General features: G+C 40.4%; 2 pseudogenes; both read right to left on the bottom strand.

The window, feature by feature from the left end:
- Positions 1–1328: 1328 nt before the first annotated feature.
- The window catches only part of LOC101997801, an 82542-nt pseudogene continuing 62206 nt past the window's right edge, over positions 1329–21664 (bottom strand).
- LOC113458419 lies at positions 2329–2428 on the bottom strand (annotated as a pseudogene).

Below are 21664 nucleotides of genomic sequence, written 5' to 3'. Positions count from 1 at the left end.
GGAAAAGACCAAAACTAAGAATAATAGGGATAAAAGAAAGAAAAGAACCCCAGCTCAAAGGCACAGAAAATATATTCAACAAAATCACAGAAGAAAACTTTCCCAATCTAAAGAAGGTTATCCCTATGAAGGTACAAGACGCTCACAAAACACCAAATAGACTGCATCCAAAAAAATCCCCTTTCCATAGAATAATCAAAAGACAAAACATACAGAATAAAGAATGAATATTAAGAGCTGCAAAGGAAAAAGGTCAAGTATAATATAAAGGGAGACCTTTCAGAATTACACCCAACTTCTCAATGAAAACCATGAAAGTCAGAAGGTCCTGGACAGATGTGCTGCAGACACTAAGAGACCACGGATGCAAGCCTACAGTACTATACCCAGCAAAGCTTTCAATCACCATTAATGGAGAAAACAAAGTATTTCATGACAAAACCAGATTTAAACAATATGTATCCACAAACCCAGTCCTAAAGAAAGTATTAGAAGGGTAGCTGGTCACTCATCTCTTGGTCCTCTCTGTAGTGTAGCAAGCTGTGTTTCACGGTTCCACTGAGGTTTCAGGAGGATAGGCGAGTTTGCGGCAGGATGGTGCTTGAAGCTTGTGGTGTCCAGTGGATGGGGTTGGATATTGGGGCAGCCTACCTGCAGGAAACTCTCCTGCTGGCTGGCTAAAGAAGCCAAGGCACTTGGGGAAGGGTCCCGGGGTTTTGTCCCTCTATGGAGGCCTTAGAAAGTGGGGCATCCTGCCTGATGGCTGGTCACTAATCTCTTGGTCCTCTCTGTATTGTAGCAAGCTGTGTTCCAGGGTACCACCGAGGTTGCAGGAAGATAGGCAAGTTTGGGGGCAAAATGGGAGTTGTAACTTCAGTTCTGGTCTTGATTGTCATCTTTCAGTTTGTAATTGGCATGACCAAATATCCTCTTATCGTTTTTTTATTTTTTAGTCTTCAAATCTCTTTTTCTAGAAGGCCATGGCACTGCCTTCATTTATTGTATTTAAAATCACTATACAGTTACTTTTGTGAAAATACTGCTTGCATTTTCTAAGATAAAAAGAAAACCCTAAAAATTGTTTCAGGGATGTAGAGAAATACCCAGTTTAAGAAAGAAGTTCACCATAATTACTGCTGCACTGTGATATTTTCTGCATTTCCCACTTTTCTTAAATAACTATCTTCTCTGATAACATAACATAAAGAACAATTATGAAAAAGAGATATGTGCATATGCTTTCTTCTAAGATCTTATTGAGAATACGTTGTTGGCTTTGGATAGCAGGTCACAGGCATAGTAGTTGCAGTAGCAGGATCTGCATTTGTCTACTGGTGTATATTATTTTGTATATTTGCAATGTTACTTGAATATTGCTGAGTGTTATTATAACTGTTCTGGTAAATCCCTGTTGGATTATCTGTCCTTAAACTGGTCTGTATACCAGCACATACAAAATCACATCCAAAACTCCCATTGGTGTAACTGCAGCACTGTAAACACCATTGAGCATTAGCTCCCAAATCTCCCTTAAGCAGACTGGAGTAGCCTCTGTCATAATTTCCCTGTCTCTAAAGGTATTAAATTCACTCTTTTGCCCTCAGAGTATCTGTCATGATGATCATCCTGGTGCCTCTTCTATCCCTGGAATACCTGAGCCTCTGTCTTCACCCAACTGAAGCAGCTTGGGATTAATTGCTTGATTAACTTCCCAAAGCACATAGATAAGGTAACTCACTTGCTTTATATTATTAGGTGTAAAAAAAGGGTATTCTGTGACTGTTTTGGTGCTGCAAGCAGTTCTTCCAATTCGATGAATATAATCCTCTGAGGAGTTAGGATAGTCATAATCGATGACAAATTTCGCATCTTCCACATCTATCCCTCTGGAGACCACATCAATAGTGATCAGAATAACTTATTCATGCTTGAATTCATTTAGAGCCCGGTCATGCTCCTGTTGATTCTTTCACCATGGGTGACAGGGTGTGTCACCCATCTACTCTCATTTTTCTGGTAAATTCATCACATTTTCTTCTGGTTTCAACAAAAACAATGGTTTTATTCTCTTCATGCAGGATCTCTTTGATTAGATGAAGAAGTTCACCCTTTTCTACATCATGACATATGTCCACCATCTTTGTCATGGTTTGCCTTTAAGGTCTTATTGATTCACAGTCATCCTTATTTGGGGTTCAAAGCCCGTGTCAAGAGTTCTATATGTTTTACTGAGGACAAGGTAGGCTGTTCTTCTCAAATTGATTTCCCCACAGTCTAAAATGTCAGTCACTCTTTCAGGTGTTGCAACACAGATTTCCACACCTCTCTAAAAATATGTAATGCTTCACAAGTTTTTGTGTCAACTTTGAGTAGAAGTCAAGCAAATCTGTATCGTTCCAATTTTAATATATGTGTTGCTGATGAAGAGAGTGAACAATCTTGTGCCTTCTTGAATGCAGCAAATATTTTTCTAATTATTTCCAGTGTTCTTGTCTGCTAATTCTACAATAGGCCAGTTTGAATTTCTTGTTTTTTATTTTAAGTATAAAGACTTTCTTTTACTTCTTTGGTGGTCTCAATTGGATAACAGAGATTATGAATTTAATCTTATTAGGTGTTACCCATTTTAGTGTTTGTATAGATATTTTGAACTTTATTCTGAGACATTGTAAAATTATTTGGAAGATCATGAATCTACCTTTTCAGGCTAGATCTGAACAGTTTAAAGCTTCAGCAGAAACTTACCTTGTATAGTCACCATTCTTGTCCTGGCTGGCAGAGTGGCCCTATTCCTTTTTTCTGTTTTCCTCACTGGCCTTGCTTATTCCCCTAATTCCCTCAGCTCATCAGTGCTCAGCCTACCTCCAGCCTTCCTCAGCCCTCCACAGGGTTCTCTGTCTTTGCAGTCTCTCCACCTCCAGTATCTTCCCTGGATGCCTCCACTATTGTCAGGAAAACCAGCTTCACATCTTTAATCTGGAAGAACACTGTGCTCAATGTGGGTCCCTTTCTTTGCAAAGAAACCTGGAACCTTCTGCAAGTGATAAATTGAGGAAAATACTGTGGATTTGAGTCTGAATCATGCCCAAAGCCTCATGTGTCAAAGGCTTAGTGTCCCCTCTGTGGTGGCAATGGCAAGTAGAGCTTCATAGAAGGTCTTGGGAGGAAGGTGCACTTTAAGCAGATATTGGGATCCGCACTTCTTCCTCTCTCTTGCCTATCTCAGGAGCTATAACATGATCACCGTACTGCCTGCTACCTCAATGGGCCTCCCCATTGGCCCAAACCCACTGGACCAGGGGACCTTGAATTAAAACCTACAATCACAAGCAGACTTTTAGAAATTTGCTTTGTGTAAGTATTTTCAGATACTCTGTCACATTAATGAAAGTGAATGTGAACTGCCCAGACCAGAAATAATCACTCAGAAACTATATTAATTAAATCATTGCTTGGCCAATCACTTAAGCATATTACTAGCTAGCTCTTATATCTTAAATTAACCAATCTTCATTAATCTGTGTATCACCATGAGGTTGTGGCCTACTGACAAAGTTTTGGCAGGCTCCAGAGGAGGCATCTGTCCCTGGCAGCAGCTATATGGCTTCTCCCTGCTATACTCTCTTTATATATCTCTTTCAGCCTGGCTTTACTCTATTAAGCCACTGACCAAAAGCAGCTTCTTTATTAACCAATTTCAATAAAACATATTCACAGCAGATATCACCTCCCATATTACCAGGGAACCCTGGCCTTTATTGCCAATTAACCACTACTCAAAATACATTTTTATTTTCGTATATGTTGTTTGATTTTTAGTTGTTTTAGGCAGAGGTGTAAATCCAATTCCTCTCACTCCATCTTGTCTAGAAGCAAAATTTGCAGCATTTTGTATAATTTAAAAGTGTTTATATTTTTTACATTTATTTATTAATTTGTGTGTGTGTGTGTGTGTGTGTGTGTGTGTGTGTGTGTAGAAGTTTATTTAAAAAAACAGAATGCTTCCTTTGGATTTAATGCTAAAAGATGTCTGCTTTTTCTTATTCTTTTACCTGTCATAATTCTTTACCATAACTAAGGAGTCATTTTACTAGCCTAATTATCTGTTATTCCTGCCTAAGTCCACCTCAGCTTTTGAATAATGCTTAGTCTGAATTCTGGGGTCCCTGCCCAGTATTTACCATTTTTCCTATTTTCCATTTTTTTTTTTGCCTCAGCCAGACTCTGTTGTCTGCCATGGGGGTGGGGTATTGTGTCTGGAGTCAGAGCAGCCGTTGTGGAATTTTACTTTAACTAGGCAAAGTTGTATTGCATTTGTTTATGCTGCATTTGTTTGATGATATAAAGATGTGTTACTTTGCCTGCCTAAGGTATCTGGTTGGTTTAATAAAAATTTGAATGGCCAGTAGCTAGGCAGTAAAGAGATAGAGGGGCTTTCACGCGGAAAGAATAAGTAGTAAGAGGAATGCAAGCTTAAGAGAAGAGAGAGAGGGGTACAGAAAAAGAAAGAGATGCACCCAGGGCCATCCAGTCAGGCAGTTGCCAGCCAATCAGAAACAGAGAAAGCAAGAAGTAGGACATGCAGAATGAAAGAAAGGTAAAAAGTCCCAAAACAAAAATGTAGATGTAGAGAAACTGTAGCACGAATAATAAAAACCCAGAGACAGTTATTGGGGTTCAATCTGAAGATCAGAAAAGCAAAACAGCCAAGCCACTAGAAAGCTTTACCCCTCTCTGAAATCTTCAGACTGAAAGAGAGTTAATTCCTGTCTCATCCCACTTTATATTCCTCTCTAGTGCTGGGAACAAAGGCATGCACAACCACCGCCTGGTTTCTAATGCTAATTAGTGTGGCTGCTGGGATTAAAGGTGTGTGCAACCACTGCCTGTCCTGTATGTCTTACTAGTGTGGCTGTTTTGCATTCTGGTTTTCAGGCAAGCTTTATTTATTAAAATACAAATGAAATATGACTACATTTCTCCTTTTTGTCTAAAATAAAAAAGTTATAACTAATATAAGAAAAACTATATACAATAAGTACAATAACTATATACAATATATACAGGCAATAAGTATATCAGCAATGTCTAGTCCATTTGCATTTGACAAATTCAGAGAGAATATTCCATATCTGTCCTGTCTTGGGGAATCCAAAGTCTTGTACTTATTACTTTCTATTATATTTACTTTCTATCATAAATTGCCTTCTGCATCTGGTAAACAGGGAAAACTATAACTACCTAATTTTCAACTCTCTCAGAAACCAAATAAGAAAATAATAGTAACTGAGTAAACAGGAAGTTCAAGCAAGTGACTTCCAAGAAGTGTGAGAAATGACAGAAACTGCTGGCTTCATGGACAATCACCCAGAGTTTCTCTGCAACAGTTGGGCATCCATATTTGGCATACGGATCTAGCATATCTGACAGACTTTTCTGTGAAGCAGGATATTTTGACCAACTGTCCTTCCTTGTCTTAACAATGTTTGGCATTCACTTTCTTTTGTGCCCTGCTTGTCCAATTAGGGCAGCATACTGTCAGCAGTCAAGGCAAGGGCATTTTCTTGCCCAGTGGTTTACTTTTGCCTCAAAGAAAGTAAACTCTATATGGAGTTTCTTCAATGTCCATTATCTTCTATGAAGTATATTGGTGCTGTCAGGTGCAGACAAGCCTTATTTTCATAAAAAAGTACCTATGTTACTAGAACATCTTAAATGACATATTCTGTAGATCTAAAGTGTTTGAAGATGAACTTTCTATCTAAAATATATCTTTGTTTGAACTTAAAAATATACCTAATGTGACTACAAGTTTATTATAATAGGTGATTAACTACTAACCTATATTACCTTATTATCTTATACAATGGTCAATAATTTTTAAAGACTAGAAATTTGCATCACATTGTTAAATGAGTTGTATGGGTACATACTTTGAGCAAGAGTAGAAATGTATGTACAGTATGATCTACCAAAATTAATCTCAAATATATAGCAATATATAAAATTTGTAAAATTGGATACAAAAATCCAATCCAATGTAAAACATATAAAGCTAATAGTTTCTTTCTTAATGTAGATTCAATAATCTACCTTTTATCTTATCATATGTATATCCTCCCTTTTTATTTTCAGAGTATATTCAATAATGTACCCTGTTATACTATCATATCTACAGCTCCCCTTTTCATTTCAAACCAAGAACTCTGAATCTAATACCGTTTGTCCAACTTTCCTCCTGGCCATAACCAATAATAACTGGTAACCAACACCCCTAAACAATGACAAATATCCATAACCCCACTGAATGACCAAAAATCACCCACTCTACCTTCTGGGATTATGTGCATTGTATTCTTAGGTTTACTTCCTACTGTCTGGGGATGATGGCATCTCTAGGGGATCCCAAAAAGAAAAATTTGGGTCAACTGTCAAATCCTGGGAGAGGTAGCTATATCATTTCTTGTCCAGTCTTTCATAATGGGAAAGTCTCAAGTCCTGGCTAGAGTAATCTGTTAGGCTGAATCATTTGAGTTAGCCACTTCAAAATTGTTCTGCAGCTTATAGTCAAAGCTGAATTTTAGGTGATATTTTTCAGCTCAGTAGCACTATCATAGACCTGGAAGAATCATCATTGTGGGGCCCCACCCTCCTTTGAGAGACTTTAAAGGCTATTGTTGGGCACGCTTGTGGTTCACTGCAGAAAGCTGATAGAAACTCAAACCTGAAATCATTTACAGGAAGGTAGATGAAACCTTTGTCTAGAATTAGTTATTGCTCTATATGACCATTAATATCATTACAAAAAGTTTTGTGTATATATATATATACATACAATATATATATATTATAAAGTTTATACATTAAGAAAAGCTGTAAATGAGTCCACATAAAACCAAAGGATTATGAGATTAATGATAATAAAATAGTTCTTAAATTTTTATTTTTCTTCTATCCCATATCAGGTGGCTCTTCTGACATGAGATAGAGATTTTGGATTTTGTTTTAATAAGCATGCTTGGGTTTAGAAAAGGAGATAGCAACACTCCAACTCCAAAACCAGTTTTAATCTTTAATTGAACTGGGACTACAAAAAGACCGTTTGCATTATATGTCTTTAGAGAATAGCAGAACAAAAATTTGGGAAGATCTATGAAATTTTAACCTGTTGGAAATGTGATATGACAATAGGTCAATTTACACCTTTTCTTGAGACATTTTTTTCTGAATGATTTGTCCTTTTTCTTCTGATTTCTCTTTTGTCCAGTGGTCTTTGGATTCCTTGGCTGTATACCTTTATTCTCTTGAAAAGAAAGAAACAAAACTCTTCCCTGACCCTCATTTTGGGGATATTATCTTTTGGCAAGTTGTATATAATCAGATGAAAAGTATTTGTTAGTTTTATAGGTTAGATTAGACTAAATGGCAATGTGTTTGATGAACTATTGTCTCTTCTAATTAAGAGGTGTCTCTTATTCAAATTGAATCTTTCTCAGTTTTGATGGTATTCATAGCTTTTCTTCTTCTGTGGAAACTAAAGCAAAACCCCTTTCCCAACATAACACATGTCCTGGTTTCCATTCTGAGGTCAGTACCTCTTTAAGGTATACTGTTTGATTTTATTCCATAGTTTTTTTTCTTTTGTTATCCAATGTCTCTCACAGCTGTTGTTCCTTTCTCATTAGCACTTAGAAAATTCAAAGTTAATAAAGCATTGTGCAATCTATTTCTGCTGGTCTTTGTCATCTGTTTCTGTTTATTTAACATATCCTTTAGAGTTCAGTTTTATATTTCTATAACTGCCTGGCCTGTAGGATTCTGTGGTATACCTGTAATATGCTTTATATTATAATAAGCAAAAAATTGTTTCATTTTCTTAGATAATATGCTAGAGCATTGTTTGTCCTTATTTGTATAGGTATACCCATTTTGGCTATAACTTCTAGCAAATGTGTGATTATGGAGTCAGCCTTTTCCAAACTCTAAGAAGTTGCCCATTGAAAATCTAAATAGGTATCAATATTGTGGTGTACATATTTTAGTTTTCTAGATTCTACAAAATGGAAAACATTTTTCTACCCTTTGGGATACTTCCTGTAGGTAGTGGTGTTTGATTGTACAAAGAATAAGTAGGACATTTTCTTATAATTTCCTTGACTTGTTGCCACATGATAGGAAAGTCTTTTTAAATCTTTGCTATTGATATTACTTTTTATAAAATTCTGAAGCCTTCAGAATATTTTTAATCAATAATTGATTGATTTCTGTATTACCTGTGCTTGAGGACCTGGCTGACCAGTATGGGATGATCTGTACTCCTGATTGTATCTTGTAACTGAATAATAAAGTCAATTGTGTATCATCTTGTATAAATTCAGTGGTTTCAATATTCAAAACAATTGTTTCTGCATATTGCAAATTGGTAACTATGTTGAGAGGTTCCTTAAAATCCTTTAGTACCATCAGAATAGCATATAATTCTGACTTTTGGACAGAATCATAAGGGCTTTGATCCACTGTACTTAAATTTTCTGATTTGTAAGTTTTTCTGATTTATTTATATCAGTATAAAATGTTGGGGCTCCAGTTATTGATATGTCCTATACAATGCAAGGAAGTATCCAATTAGTTTTCTTTATAGGTTGAATTCTCTTGCTTTTTGGATAGTTGTAGTTAATCTCTCCCAAAAAATTACAACAGGCTCTTTACCAGGGTTTACTTTCTGCCCATATTTTGTCAATTTCATCATTATTAAAAGATACTATAATTTCTGTTTGGTTTATTCTTACTAATTGACTAAGTCACAATTTTCCTTTCAGAATTAACTCAGAGACCTTTCCCACATATGTTTTTAAATTTTTACTTGCCAAAAAGATCCATAATAAGATAATATCTCCCCTCTGCATTAAAATTACTGTAGGAGAATGCTTAGAGGGTAATATGATCAGAATGCAGTTAAGATTTGGATCCACACAATCCACATGTGCCTTCTGTAATTTCTTTTCAATCACAGCCAATTCTCTTTCAGTTTCAGATGATAATTACCTGACATTATCTAAATCCTTGTCACCATCTAAGGTTTTGTTTAAATTAGTGAAGTCATCAGCACCTATCTCAATAGTGTGCCATAGATGGAAAATGTCCCCTATTAAACTTTGGAAGTCATTATGAGTCTGCAATCAATCTTTCATAATTTACACCTTTTGAGGTCTAATTGTTTCGTAAACCAAATTTATAACCTGAATAATTAACAGAATCCTTTCTTTGTATTTTTTTTTTCAGGAACAAATTGTAATCCCCAACAAGACAAAATTTTCTTTACTTCTTCAAATACTTTTTTCTAAAGTTTTATTTGAAAATGTCACCCATGTATTGGTAAAATATAGATTTGGGAAACTGTTTATGTTTATGTTATGCAATGGCTGACTTACAAAATATTGGCACAGAGTGAGGCTACTTAACATTTCCTGTGGGAGAATCTTCCATTGATATCTCTTAGCAGACTGAGAATTATTATAAGTAGGTACTATGAAGGCAAAGTTTTATCTGTTCTTTTCTTGTAAAGGTATAGTGAAGAAACAACCTTTAAATCAATAACTATAAGAGGCCATCATTTAGATAATAAAGAAGACAAAGGAATCCCATACTGTAGAAATCCCCTTATTAGCAGCTCTTAGATCTGTTATCATTCTCCATTTCCCAGATGTCTTTTTAACAAGAAATACAGGAAAATTCCAATGACTGGTTGATTGTTCAATATGCTGAGCATCTAGTTGCTCCTGTACCAGCTATTCTAAAGTTTGCAGTTTCTCTGTTGTTAAAGGCCATTGCTTACCCATACAGTCTGTCAATCATTTTAAAGGTAAAGGCGCTGGTGCCTTTGACATATCAGCAACTGTTGTGACCTGTTCTGTACAACCTGAATGGTCAGTGACTGTTCTTTATAATATCTTGTAATATTTTCCCCAGACACATACATTAATTTATGGTTTGTTTTTAAGATTGGGGAATGTTAATCTGAATATTCTATTGCTGTAACAAATCATGTTCCCACAATTCAATGCTATATTAGCCACATATGGTTTCAATATTCCTCTTTGTCCTTCTGGCCTTATACATCCAACCCATCTTGTGCTCTGCTTTACTAAGATAAAGTTCCAATGCCCAAATACTCAACATTCCCATCCCGAAGAGGCCAATTAGGATGCCAAGATTCTGATGAAATTATTGTTACAGTCACACCTGTGGCTATTAGACCTGCAATGACAATGTAATTTATTCATGTTTTTAATTTTGGCCTTTGTTTGTTCACAGAAATACTTGCTTTATAGATTTTCCTGAATTTTTTTGTTCTCTCTCCTGTAGCTGTTTTATTATTCAGAGCTGTATTTTTTTTTTTTTAACAATAGGCATTAGGTTCTTTAGTTGCTTTGGGAAGGAGTTTCCTCTATGACGGCAGGAAGCAACTGAACTGAATTTGGCACAGGGGCCTGCAAGAGGCCCCTCATGGGGTTCCCCAATGACAAAAGATTACCTTGAGTATTTTTCATTGATCTACATTCGTTAGTCCAATACTTGTCTTTGCCACACCTTCTCCATAGTTCAGAAGGGAGGGGTGTTCTGAATGGATAACTCTTAGATAAAAACATTGTTTCTAGGAATGCCCTGTCTACAATCCCTTTTAAAGTCATCTTGTTTGCCACAATTATAAATTTGACATTTTGATTATTCCCCAGACCTCTGGAAATCGTGTCTCCTATCCATGTTCCATCATGTTCATGAGATTCAATATTAATTGTATCTCAGATTTATTCCTCCAAAGGTGCTGACCTTGCCTTTAATGGTCTAATTATACTTTTGCATAGATAACTGACATTTTCAAAAACCAGAGATTAAATTGTTATTTGTCTAGCTTCTAAATTTGGTATCATTTTATTTACTGCTGAAGTCAATATTTTGAAGAAATCCATAAAGGCTTCCATTGGGCCCTGTATATCTTTAGTAAATGACTCAATTTTCTTCCCTTTTTCTCCAATTCTGTTCCAAGTATTCAAAGCTGCTGCACAGCATAAATCCAGGGTATGGACATCATATTATCTTGCTTTTCTATAGTAGCAAAATCTCCTTCTCCAAGAATTTGATTTGGGAGATTTCCCTACCTCTAACTTTATTCAACTGTTCAAATAATCTTAGTCTCTTCTCTGAACCAGGTACTTCATTGTAATTGTGGACCAGGCTCTAAAACACTTTTAACCAATTCTATCCAGTAATTAGTTATAATTCCATTACAAATTGGTCACAAGTTTAACATTTGCTTCACAAATGGTGAATACATGTCATATGAGATTATTGCTTCCTTGAATCTCCTTAAATCTAACATTGGCACAGGAATCCAGCTATCTGTAACACAGCCTCTCCCATGTGGCAATTCCTATAATGTTACTGGATACATTAAGGTTGGTTGTCTGAAAACCATAGACTGTTCCTCTCTATTCTTATAATGAATCATTGAAATTGGTTCTCCATTAAATTCCTCTCTCTGGATTTGAATATCTCTGTGATCTGTTGTATTAAGTTTTTCTAAGGCCTGTATCTTAGAACCCAGATTAACCAACTTTTATAGTGATAAGACAAAAATGATGAAGCTAATGATGTTTACAATTGATGTTACATAAATCCCATCTAAATTAAATATCCTTTCATTTAATTGTTCCATTTTCAAACTATCTGGCATATTATCATACAGAGACACAAATCCCTCCATTGTATTGGTTTTCCCCATTTTTTTTAATGTGGGAAAAATTATCTGTTAACTAATTCCTCCTTTTAAGAATTCTCAATTGTCTTACCAAATCCACAGACAGTGTTGATGAAGATGTGAGGTTTAATGTGACTGTGTAGAACTGTAAAAGCTGACTGGATTTCAAGGCAGCTCCTAGTTTGGCAGCAGCCCAAGAAGTGGATGGTTCAGGGAAAGCCTGCCACCCACAGTGGGGGGGGGTCTGAAGAACGCACAGGTGATTGTTCTGAAAAAATCATGTGTGGTGGAGGTGCTGCCTGAAGGCAGAACCATTCAGTTTAGGGTAGGTGAGTCCTGTGGCATTTGGGGCCCAGGTGCTTCTGGAGTTTGGGTGGCAGCTAGGAGCTGTTTCAGAGAGGCTACAACAGGAAAATCCCAAAGTCACTCAGAGGCCTGGGGAAAAAAGAAATGAAAGCCTAGCCAGGTGGGGCTGCAGCCCCATGCATCTTCAGTGGGAGCCCCACATGCAGCTCTGGCGAGAGCTCTGCATACAGCTCTTGTAAGGCAGCATATGCAGCTCTGGTGGGGCACCACATGCAGCTCTGGTGGGAGCACCACATGCAGCTCAGGTGGGAGCACCACATGCAGCTATGGCTTGTGCTGGTGGCTAAAAAGCCACAGGCAAATGGCTATTTGTGTACCCCAAACATTGGGCACCAAATGTAGCCAGAGACACATATTGGGGTTCAACCTGAAGATCAGGAAAGCAAAGCAGCCAAGCCACTAGAGAGCTCTTACCTCTTTGAAATCTTCAGACTGAAAGAGAACCAGTTCCTGTTTCACCCTGCCTTATATTCCTCTCTAGTGCTGGGATTAAAAGTGTGCACCATCATTGCCTGACTCTATAGCAGGTGCAGAGCCCATGGGTCACCATGGGTCACCAGGGAGTGCTAGCTGGAGAATGAATGAAGATGCCCTCTTAATGACTCTTGAACATCACAAGAAAAGGGATAAAAGGATGCAAGAAACAAAGCAGAGTTTCTTGCACAGGTACCAGTAGAAGTCCAAGTTGCTCATGCAAAAGCACAGTAGATACGAAGGGGAAGCCTGCTTCAGACCATCTCCGGAGCATCTCTGTGAGCTACCAGGTGAGGCTACAGAGGCCATCTCTCAAGTTCAGTGATAAGTAATGCTACTTGGCAAACAACACAGCCTGGAGCTGAGAAAGGAAAAGGCAAAGAAAACTGAAAGGCCAACATGAACAAGGCCTCCTAACCCCTGTCTCTGCTCTGTGGCCCAGGTGTCCAGCATAGACCACATAGATTCACAGCTGGACTTTTCAGAACTGTCTGCCAATATTGACATTACCCCATTCTATGCTAAGGGAATCCGAGTGGATTGGTGAACAATCAATTTCAATGCTAATTGTTGAAATCTCCAGGTCAGAGCTCTCAAGCTAATGCCTGTTTGCTTAATGGTAATTTTGGTGTTTGCTCTTTGAAAGGAAAAAAAATTTTGGTCTCTTTTCCCTATGGCACAGGGTAAAATTTTTAAATTTTATTTTATTTTATTTTTTTGGTTTTTCGGGGCAGGGTTTCTCTGTAGCTTTGGTGACTGTCCCGAAACTAGCTCTTGTAGACCAGTCTGGCCTCGAACTCCCAGAGATCTGCCTGCCTCTGTCTCCCGAGTGCTGGGATTAAAGGCGTGTGCCACCACCGCCCGGCTAAATTTTATTTTTTAAGGCCAGTTAATGGGCTTATGTTTCTTGTGTAGTTGTTTTCTTTCCATGCCCCTGCTCTCTGGTACTTCTTTCCTTCCTTCTATTGAATGATAACTTAGCAGCAATGTCTGTTTTGGTTATTAGCTCATCTGCAAGGACATTTAGTACTCCTGGTAAGTTCAACTCCATCTTCTTTTGTCCTCCACAGTCCCTGGAGGCTGTGTGGGGAGTCATTGGTGATGTACTTGGAGTTCTGTAAGCTTATCCATTCCCGAGTAGCTCCCTGAGGGTGCTGGAGAGAGGGAATGTTGGCAGGAGTTCAGTGTCTCCTTGACAGGGCTCCTGCTTCCACTCTGAACCCTATGCTCCTGTTACTGTGGCACCCAGAAGAGCCGTATCCCAATGTCCATATGTCCTTCCTTCGCCTCACCCCACAGATTTCAGGAGACAGTGAATGACAGCAGCAATGTCTGGGGATTCTTGTTTGGGGAAGGAAACTGACAAGGTACCTGTCCTTTCTCTGCTAACGCTTGGCATGAATTTGAGCCTACCAGTAGATTTCCACTTATTGATGAGCAGATCACAGAGTAGCCCCTGGGCATGTTTTCCAACTTAATGAAGAAAAGACAGTTCCTGACACTAGAGCACTTCATCTCACTGACAGCATCAATCAAGAGTTTCTCTGAGCTCCTGGCTGCTCCGGGAGTGAAACCTTAAACACCGGAAAGGTTGGGGGCTAGGGATGAGAACAGTGTGGGGGTAGAAGTATCTAGTTTATCTCAGTGTCCCTCCTTTGCCTCACTCTAGGATCTGCTGAAGGTAGAATAAAACCAGGGGTGATGTGGGAGTCCCCTCTGTATGCTGTGAATGCCATTGGTTAATAAAGAAGCTGCTTCGGGCCTATTGCAGCACAGAATAGGGTAAGGTGAGAATTCCAAGTGTACAGAGGAAGAGAGAGTAAGCAGAATCAGGGAAACACCATGTAGCGGCAGGAGGAGAAAGACGTGAGCTGCCAACCAGAACTTTGCTGGTAAACAATGAGCCTCGTGGTAAAACATAAAATAATGGAAACTGGTTAATTTAAGATTGTAAAAGCTAGCTAGCAATACGTCTAAGTGATTGGCCAAGCAGTGTTTTAATTAATATAGTTTCTGTGTAATTATTTCAGGTCTGGGCGGCTGGGAAATGGATGAGCAGATTCCACCAACAGGATCTATTTAGATAGAAAATGGTGTGTGTGTGTGTGTGTGTGTGTGTGTGTGTGTGTGTGTGTGTGTGTGTGTGATGTGGGAGTCCCCTCTGTATGCTTTGGGCCTTTTGTAGTGCAGAGTAGGGCAAGGCGGGAATTCCAAGCAGATAGAGGAGGAGAGAGTAGGCAGAGTAAAAGAAACACCCTGTAGCTGCCGGAGTAGACAGACGCTGGAATCTTGCTGATATGCCATGACCTCGTGGTGATGCACAGATTAATATAGTCTGTGTGATTATTTCATGTCTGGGGGTCTAGGCAGCTAGGAACAAATGAGCAGCCTTGGGTCTGGGCAGCCAGGAACCAGCAGTCTCTGACTACACTAGGGGTTGGAGTTGGTAGCTGGGAGATCAGGAAAACAAGGGGGATGATGTGTGGTTTTGTTATCTCTGGAGGTGAAGGTGCAGTGGTAGGAGATTCTCCTTCAAGAAGCTCCCTCTCCTTTCTATTTGGTATACCACCAACCAACCAGCCAACTAACTAACCAGCCAGCAAAAATCCGGAATGGCAATCTGAGCTTGTCTTGGAGCTTACTCATTTTAATGATTGTCAAATAGTCTGCTTCCAGGAGAAACTTTTTTTTCTTCCAGATAAAAGCTACTACTTCTATAAGAGAATAAGAGCTGACAGATGAAGAAGGAGAAATAAGACTTGGTAATCTAAGGATAGGAAGACATGGGAAGAAGGGGTGAGTTATAAACCCCTCATGACTGTGAAGGTGCTTCTGAAAGGAACAGGTTGGTGTGACATCCATGGGTCTAGTTCAGGGCTCTCCAGTTGAACATAGTAGAGAGACACTCTCCGGTCAAGTGTAAGAGAGACATCCCACCTAGGGAAGTGCAAGTTTTCCTGTACAGCTAATTTCTGGTATCACCTTCTTCTAAAGATAGGCATCGACTTCTTGCCAGGTTTCCTACTGACCCAGGGGAGAAGAGATGACACATGAGCTTTCTGTTTGTCATGGAAAACTTGTGTTCCAATATGTCTGCAAGGTATCGTTCTACCTTTTTTATTTTTATTATTTTATTTTATTTTTGCTTCTTCAGTCATGATGTTCCTGTCAGAATTCCTGTTTCTCTAATGGTGGAGGTTTGCCCTTCCCCTAGCAAGAGCAATGATTTGCTCACATTGGCCAGAAAACTACAGATTGCCCTTGGTGTTGCCATTACCACACAACTGAAGGCAATCTACTGCCCTCTCTTTGTGGAACAGGGATCCAGAACAGCGTTGGGTGGAGCGGGCAACAGCATCTCACCACTTTCCCCTTTTATTCTGCTCTCTTTGATTTCATTCATTTCTTTGTTTCAGACAGAATGAGACTGTCCTGGAACTTGTCAGTCTCCTGCCTCAGCCTCCGGAATACTAAGATTACTCACACTGTAATGATGCTCAAAGTTCACAGCTGAAAGCCTTGATTGCTGCTGTCTTCTAGGCTCCTCACTATTGTGCCTCTAAAATTTTGTCCCTTTGGGAAGGGAGTGCTGTCTAGGTTGGAGTGCTTACCTCCACCGGCCTTGAGTACTTAGGGGCTGTCAGATTACAATGCTACTCTCCATGTCCTTATTAACCCTTGAACCCAGACCACTCATTCAGGAAAGACGTTAGTTATGAACAACAGCAAAGAGAAGTCCTAGCTCCCAGGGCTCCTTCTCTGGGGACTGCTCTGGCCCTGCTAGCTCTGTATTCTTGACCAGTGACAAATAGAGTTTGGTCGCTTTGTCCTCACTGGGGACTCCAACTGGGATCCTGATGAAAAGATGGGCAGGGGGTGTCTATAAACTCCATAGAGTTGCTCTGCTTTCCCACAAGGTCTGGCATGTGACAGTTGTCTGCTGTCCATTTTTTTTTTTCTGAACTGGTTTTCACCTGTCCAACTCTGGTCAATTGCCGAGTTCTACTTTCTCATTCTTTTCTTATTTGTTACAACTATTATAGATGACTTCTCCATGCACAAAGCACCTCCAAAATTTCTATTCAAAGTTTGAGAACCACTCTCCAAGAATCTTACAGCAAGGTGGGGTGGAGAACTTTAATAACCTGTCATTATCATGTTGGCAATCTTCATGATCTGACAATCTGGGGCACAGGGAAGTTTTCCGATTGGACAGTTGCTAGAGGTTTATTCACTGTGTTGGCTTACTTTCCTAATCACTCAAGCTATGATAGCATCATCAAAGGGAATGAATTGAACAAATGTGTTGAAATCATTTTGTCCATTTTAGAATATTAGTAAATTCTTTTGTTTCCCCATATATGGCAAAGATATACTTGGCTAGGGTATGACTCATGAAGAGTCTAGTGAAAATCTCTCTAGTCATCTTCATTGGTTGCTGGGGTGCATTGGAACATGGTGACCAGGTAGTTGGGAACGACCTTGAGTCTTACTTGAGTTAGCCAGGATATTCTTGATGGGTCTCCTGGAACTGTGGACCATCTAATGATTCTTTGACATTGGCAACTGAAGGAATGGTCTTCTGTCACACTGTGTAAGAATGCTTTAGGGACATTTCTTCCGAGCTTGGAATGAGAGTGAATGCTATCTCTTGGTATACCCCTTCGAGAGTTCCTGGAGAGTCCCAGAATATCCCAGAGCCTAGAAGGGCTGCAGTTACAGCTGCACACACTAAGACAGCCTTGGCTTCTGAGAAAGATGAGACAATAGTGGCGTGGACGCTCTACCTGGCTCTGCCCGTTGTCTAGTCTCACGCAAACATCTCTGAACTCTGCCCAAAGAAGTCTTCGGGGCCCCAGCTCTAAGAATTTATGGAGAAAACGGCGCTGTGTTCTTGGAGTCTTGAGTAAGGCTGTGACTTTGCTACCTATCAATTCTGGCTGTAACTGAGGATGAGGGTATATGGGGATAAGTAGAATGTAAGCATGACCTCTACCCCCATCCCTCTCGCCATGACGATCCTTAGAGCAGCAAAGGAACCTCAGCTTTGCAAGTGAGCACCGGCCAGGCATGAGTCCCCCAAACAGGTGCTCCGGCCATCAAAGTCTTGAAGCAGTTAAACTTGCTTTCACCTTTGTTGCAGTTCCCTTAAAAGAAAATAGAGAGATCTTCGAAAGGTGGAAGGGTGGCAGGCCAGAAACGTAAAGTGTGTGCAATCACTCAGATACAAGTGGCACCACTAAAAATTGCCTTCATATATCAGCTTATGGTTTACACACTCTGGCAGAAAGGACACCAAAAGGTCAGCAGAAAAAAAAATGTCTATGTCAGGCCTGGAGCTGTGGCTTCAAAGGTGGTGAGAAGACACGATCTTAGAAGGGTTCTGGAGGGACCGGCTAAGTGCCTGATAGGGTCGGATTTCTTTTTCTTTTCTTTTTTTTTTACTCTTTATTTTGCTTTATTTTTAAGGAAGTTGCCTGCTAACGTCAGCAGAGAAGCTAAGGTATAGACTCGAAGTAACCTTTCGCTCCGACCCCTGGTGACAAGACGGATAGTCCCATTCATCTGTGGGTGAACAGCAGAGGCTCCCTGCATTTTTTTCCTCCCCTTTGCTTGGATTCAGGATATATTTGTTTGCAGAGAGGAATGTCACGCTTGTGAGTGCACTGCTCAGTCATGTGCCTGAGGTGGTGAAAGCTGTGGAGGGGAGAAGAGACGGGAGGGAAGGGGGGGCGGTGTAGGGAAAGGGCAAGCTATATTCTGGGGGCTTTGAGTGATGCCAGCTCAGATCCAGGAACAAATCTTCAACCCAATGATAATGGAGAATGTGCCTTCCAACCAAAAGGATCACAAAATGTACTGTGAATTAATAATGCCCCCTTTTAGGAATGATTGCCTCTGAGACGGTATCGGGGAGGAGGCCCGTTGCCCACTCTCCCTCCAACTGATGGGAAGGAACTGGGAGCTCTGTGGCTTTCTTGGAGTTTTGTTTAAGGCTGACTCTCCCCCGTACTTTATTAACCGTGTAACATTTTAAGGTTGTTTTTTCCTCTCTGTCTCCTGCAGCAAGTCTCTATTGATCACTGTGTACAGTTATAATCCCTTTCAAATTTATCATCCATGACTAACACCACACGTATTGATTAGCGTTGACGGATGTCCCTCTATAGTATAGAACTGCTGGGCTCTTGGCTGGTGAAATCAGTAGAGATGGAGAGAGGGAGAAGCATACATTCCCCCCTCTCTCTCATTTTTCCTCTGGTATTCTTTTGCTCCCCTTTTCTTCCTAGTTGAGGTGAGTGCTTCTCTCCTGGAATTGAGGAACTACTTTGCATATTTTAATAACACTTTCTTTAACCCTCCCCATACCCCCCCTTTTTTTGGAGGAAAATAAAAGGCTTTTCAGCGACAATTGGGAGGGGTTGCTGCCAACAGGTCCTAGAGAAGATCAGATTTGTGAGTGGCGGCCAGACATCTTAACCTACAGCCTCAAGTAATAAGGATGGGAAGGGTAGTTCTTTTAGGGACAGATTTGGTGTCACTTGTACCTGAAATATGGAGTCCAAATGCTGACATTTGTCAGTAGTGGGATTTTGTGTCCCTTTTCGCTTGCTCTCTGAAGTAACTTCTTTGCCTGTTGTGGCAGTGGGTCATGACGCTGTCCCCCTTAGCCTTGCTCAGTCATGCTTCTGGCTCTCCTTATCTTGGAACACTGTCCTGTCCACTCACTCTCACTATGCACATAAGGCACCAAGCCCGTGTGACAAGTCTACCCAGTTAACCTGCCAGCCTAGTACTGAGCTGCTCGGGTCTGGTCCTTACCTCCAGCCAGCCCCACACGGGAAAGCAACCTTGCCAGATGTGTGGACAAGCCATGTCATCTGTGAGACAGAGCAATCGTCCTCTCCCACTTGGCAAGCAGGAAGGCCGAGGTAATAGTCAATGGGTTCAGAGGGTCATCAAGGACTAGAGGCCCCCCCCCCCTTATTCTTTGACTCCAGTGGTGTCTTATTACTCTGGAAGGTTTTTCATATGGTCTGCACCCTAGGACCAGAATTCATGGGAGCTTAAAGGGCTTGTAGCCTAGTTTCTTAACTACATATGAGGGACCTGATGGAGCTTAAACATTTGAAGCAAAAACGTTCCCCATCGCACAGCAAGTGTGAGAGAAGTCCCCACCTCTGTCCCCTCACCGAACCTCCTCACTTCCCTTTGGGTCTCTCCTCCTGATTCCCTAGTCCTTCGCTATCTCCCATCCCTCCCAGCGCTCCCTCAGCGACATTCCACGTCTAGAGGGGGAGTCACAGGGACTGTTTGCTCAGCTCTTTTTACTTTTCAAAGCCATTTTGTAGCAAATTCAAAGATGCCTTTGCCCCAGAGAGTTCACATTAAAAAGTTAATTTTCTTTCCAAAGGAAGGAAGGGTGGTATACCCAGCTCCTCGGGGAGGGCGCACCTACACCGCAGCGCTCAGTTCCGCCATGCTACGGCGCCTTTGAATGGCTGTTTAGTTGACTCGTATGGAAATGATATCCCGTCCTCCCTCACTGCCCCTACCCCCACTATTGACAATAATTTGATGGGATGTTTTCGCCTCTTCACTTATCTATCTCCCAAGTTTTCATGGTCTGTTTGTAATAGTGTTTGGGGTTCTTTGCGCTACTTTAAATTAAGTTTCTCATGTGGGTCTTATTACACCTGAAGACTGTTCAAGCTCTTTGATGACATAGTTGTAAATCCTCAATAAAAACGATCTTTAATAATCAGCCAGCATTTATTTCGTATACCACCCATCTTATTAAATCTAACTCCTCGGGTTTCAGAGGATGCTTTACTGTGTTCCGGCATTGGAACAGTGGCCTTCTAGTTCTGCTTCGGAGGGCACTTTCATTACAGACGCCTGTTTTTAGGCACTTATAATTTCCTCAAGTAGCTCATTTATTTCAACGCAATCATTCTCAGTTCTTCCCCCTCTCCACTTGTACCATTCCCTCCCCCCTCATGTTTTTTTTTTTAAGTTTAATATGGAAATACATCACGAATTTTAGAGGAAAAAGCTGTGTCAGTGGCTGAGAATAGCTGAGCAAAGCTGCCGGGCTCCTCAGCACCCAGACTTTCCTTTGGTATCACGCTTGCTTATCTTGATGCAAACGTTGATGGGGGAGGCTGGCAGCCCCCAAGCATTTTCTAGTGCATCTTCCCTTCTCAGGGCAAGCTTTGGCAGTTATTCCCAGCGGCAGGAAACCGAGGAGTCCAGCCTACAGTAACCAGGCAGGAAGGGAAAGCAGACAACCCCACTTGGGACCCATTCTAGTCGCCTTCTTCTCCTGTGAAAGACATGGCACCCGTTGTTCCCCATTCCATACCCAGTGCCTGAAGTTGGTTGCAGTAGAGTAACTGTACAAAAAGATGGGCAAATGGGGACATCTCTAAGTCTACCTCCTCCCATAGAGGCGAGGGGTAGCTTGAGACTGAAACCTGTTTCCTCTCCTAAATCTTACACTCTACGAGAAGAGGGACTTTGTCTATTGTGGTCCATGTTATATTTCTGTCTCAGTGTCTGGCATAGAATAGGTAGTAGTTAAAAGGCTGAATTTAGGCAGAAACATTTTAGAATAGATGCAGCCTTATTTAAGCAAAGGGACTGGGCCATTCAAAAGATTCTTAACTCACTAGATGAGGACCCTCCATAACTCACCTCTCAAGTCATTTTATATTAAGATTTGGCTTCCTAAGAGAAGGAAACTTCTCAGATATTCAGCTGATTATGTTATGCTTATGAAAGGACCTGTTAGATAGCCCACAAGACTGTTTGACCAGGTGCAGAAAAGAAGACTGCATTTAATCAAGAGGAGAGACTGATATGAGAATTTTAAAAATTCTGTATAAATTGCAAAGAAAATAAACATCACACCCAAATTAGACAGACCCACCTTCTATACACCCAATAACTTCTCTACAGTTAGAATAACCACCTGCAGCTGTAGAGATAATTCTTTTTTTTTTTTTATTGAGAAAAGGAAAAAAACAAGTTTCCACCTCCTCCCAGCCTCCCATTTCCCTCCCC

This window comes from Microtus ochrogaster, unplaced genomic scaffold (assembly GCF_000317375.1).
Source record: "Microtus ochrogaster isolate Prairie Vole_2 unplaced genomic scaffold, MicOch1.0 UNK22, whole genome shotgun sequence".
NCBI classification, from domain to species: Eukaryota; Metazoa; Chordata; class Mammalia; order Rodentia; family Cricetidae; genus Microtus; species Microtus ochrogaster.
The sequence above is the reverse complement of the archived record's forward strand: the minus strand, read 5'-3'. Positions and strand labels throughout refer to the sequence as shown.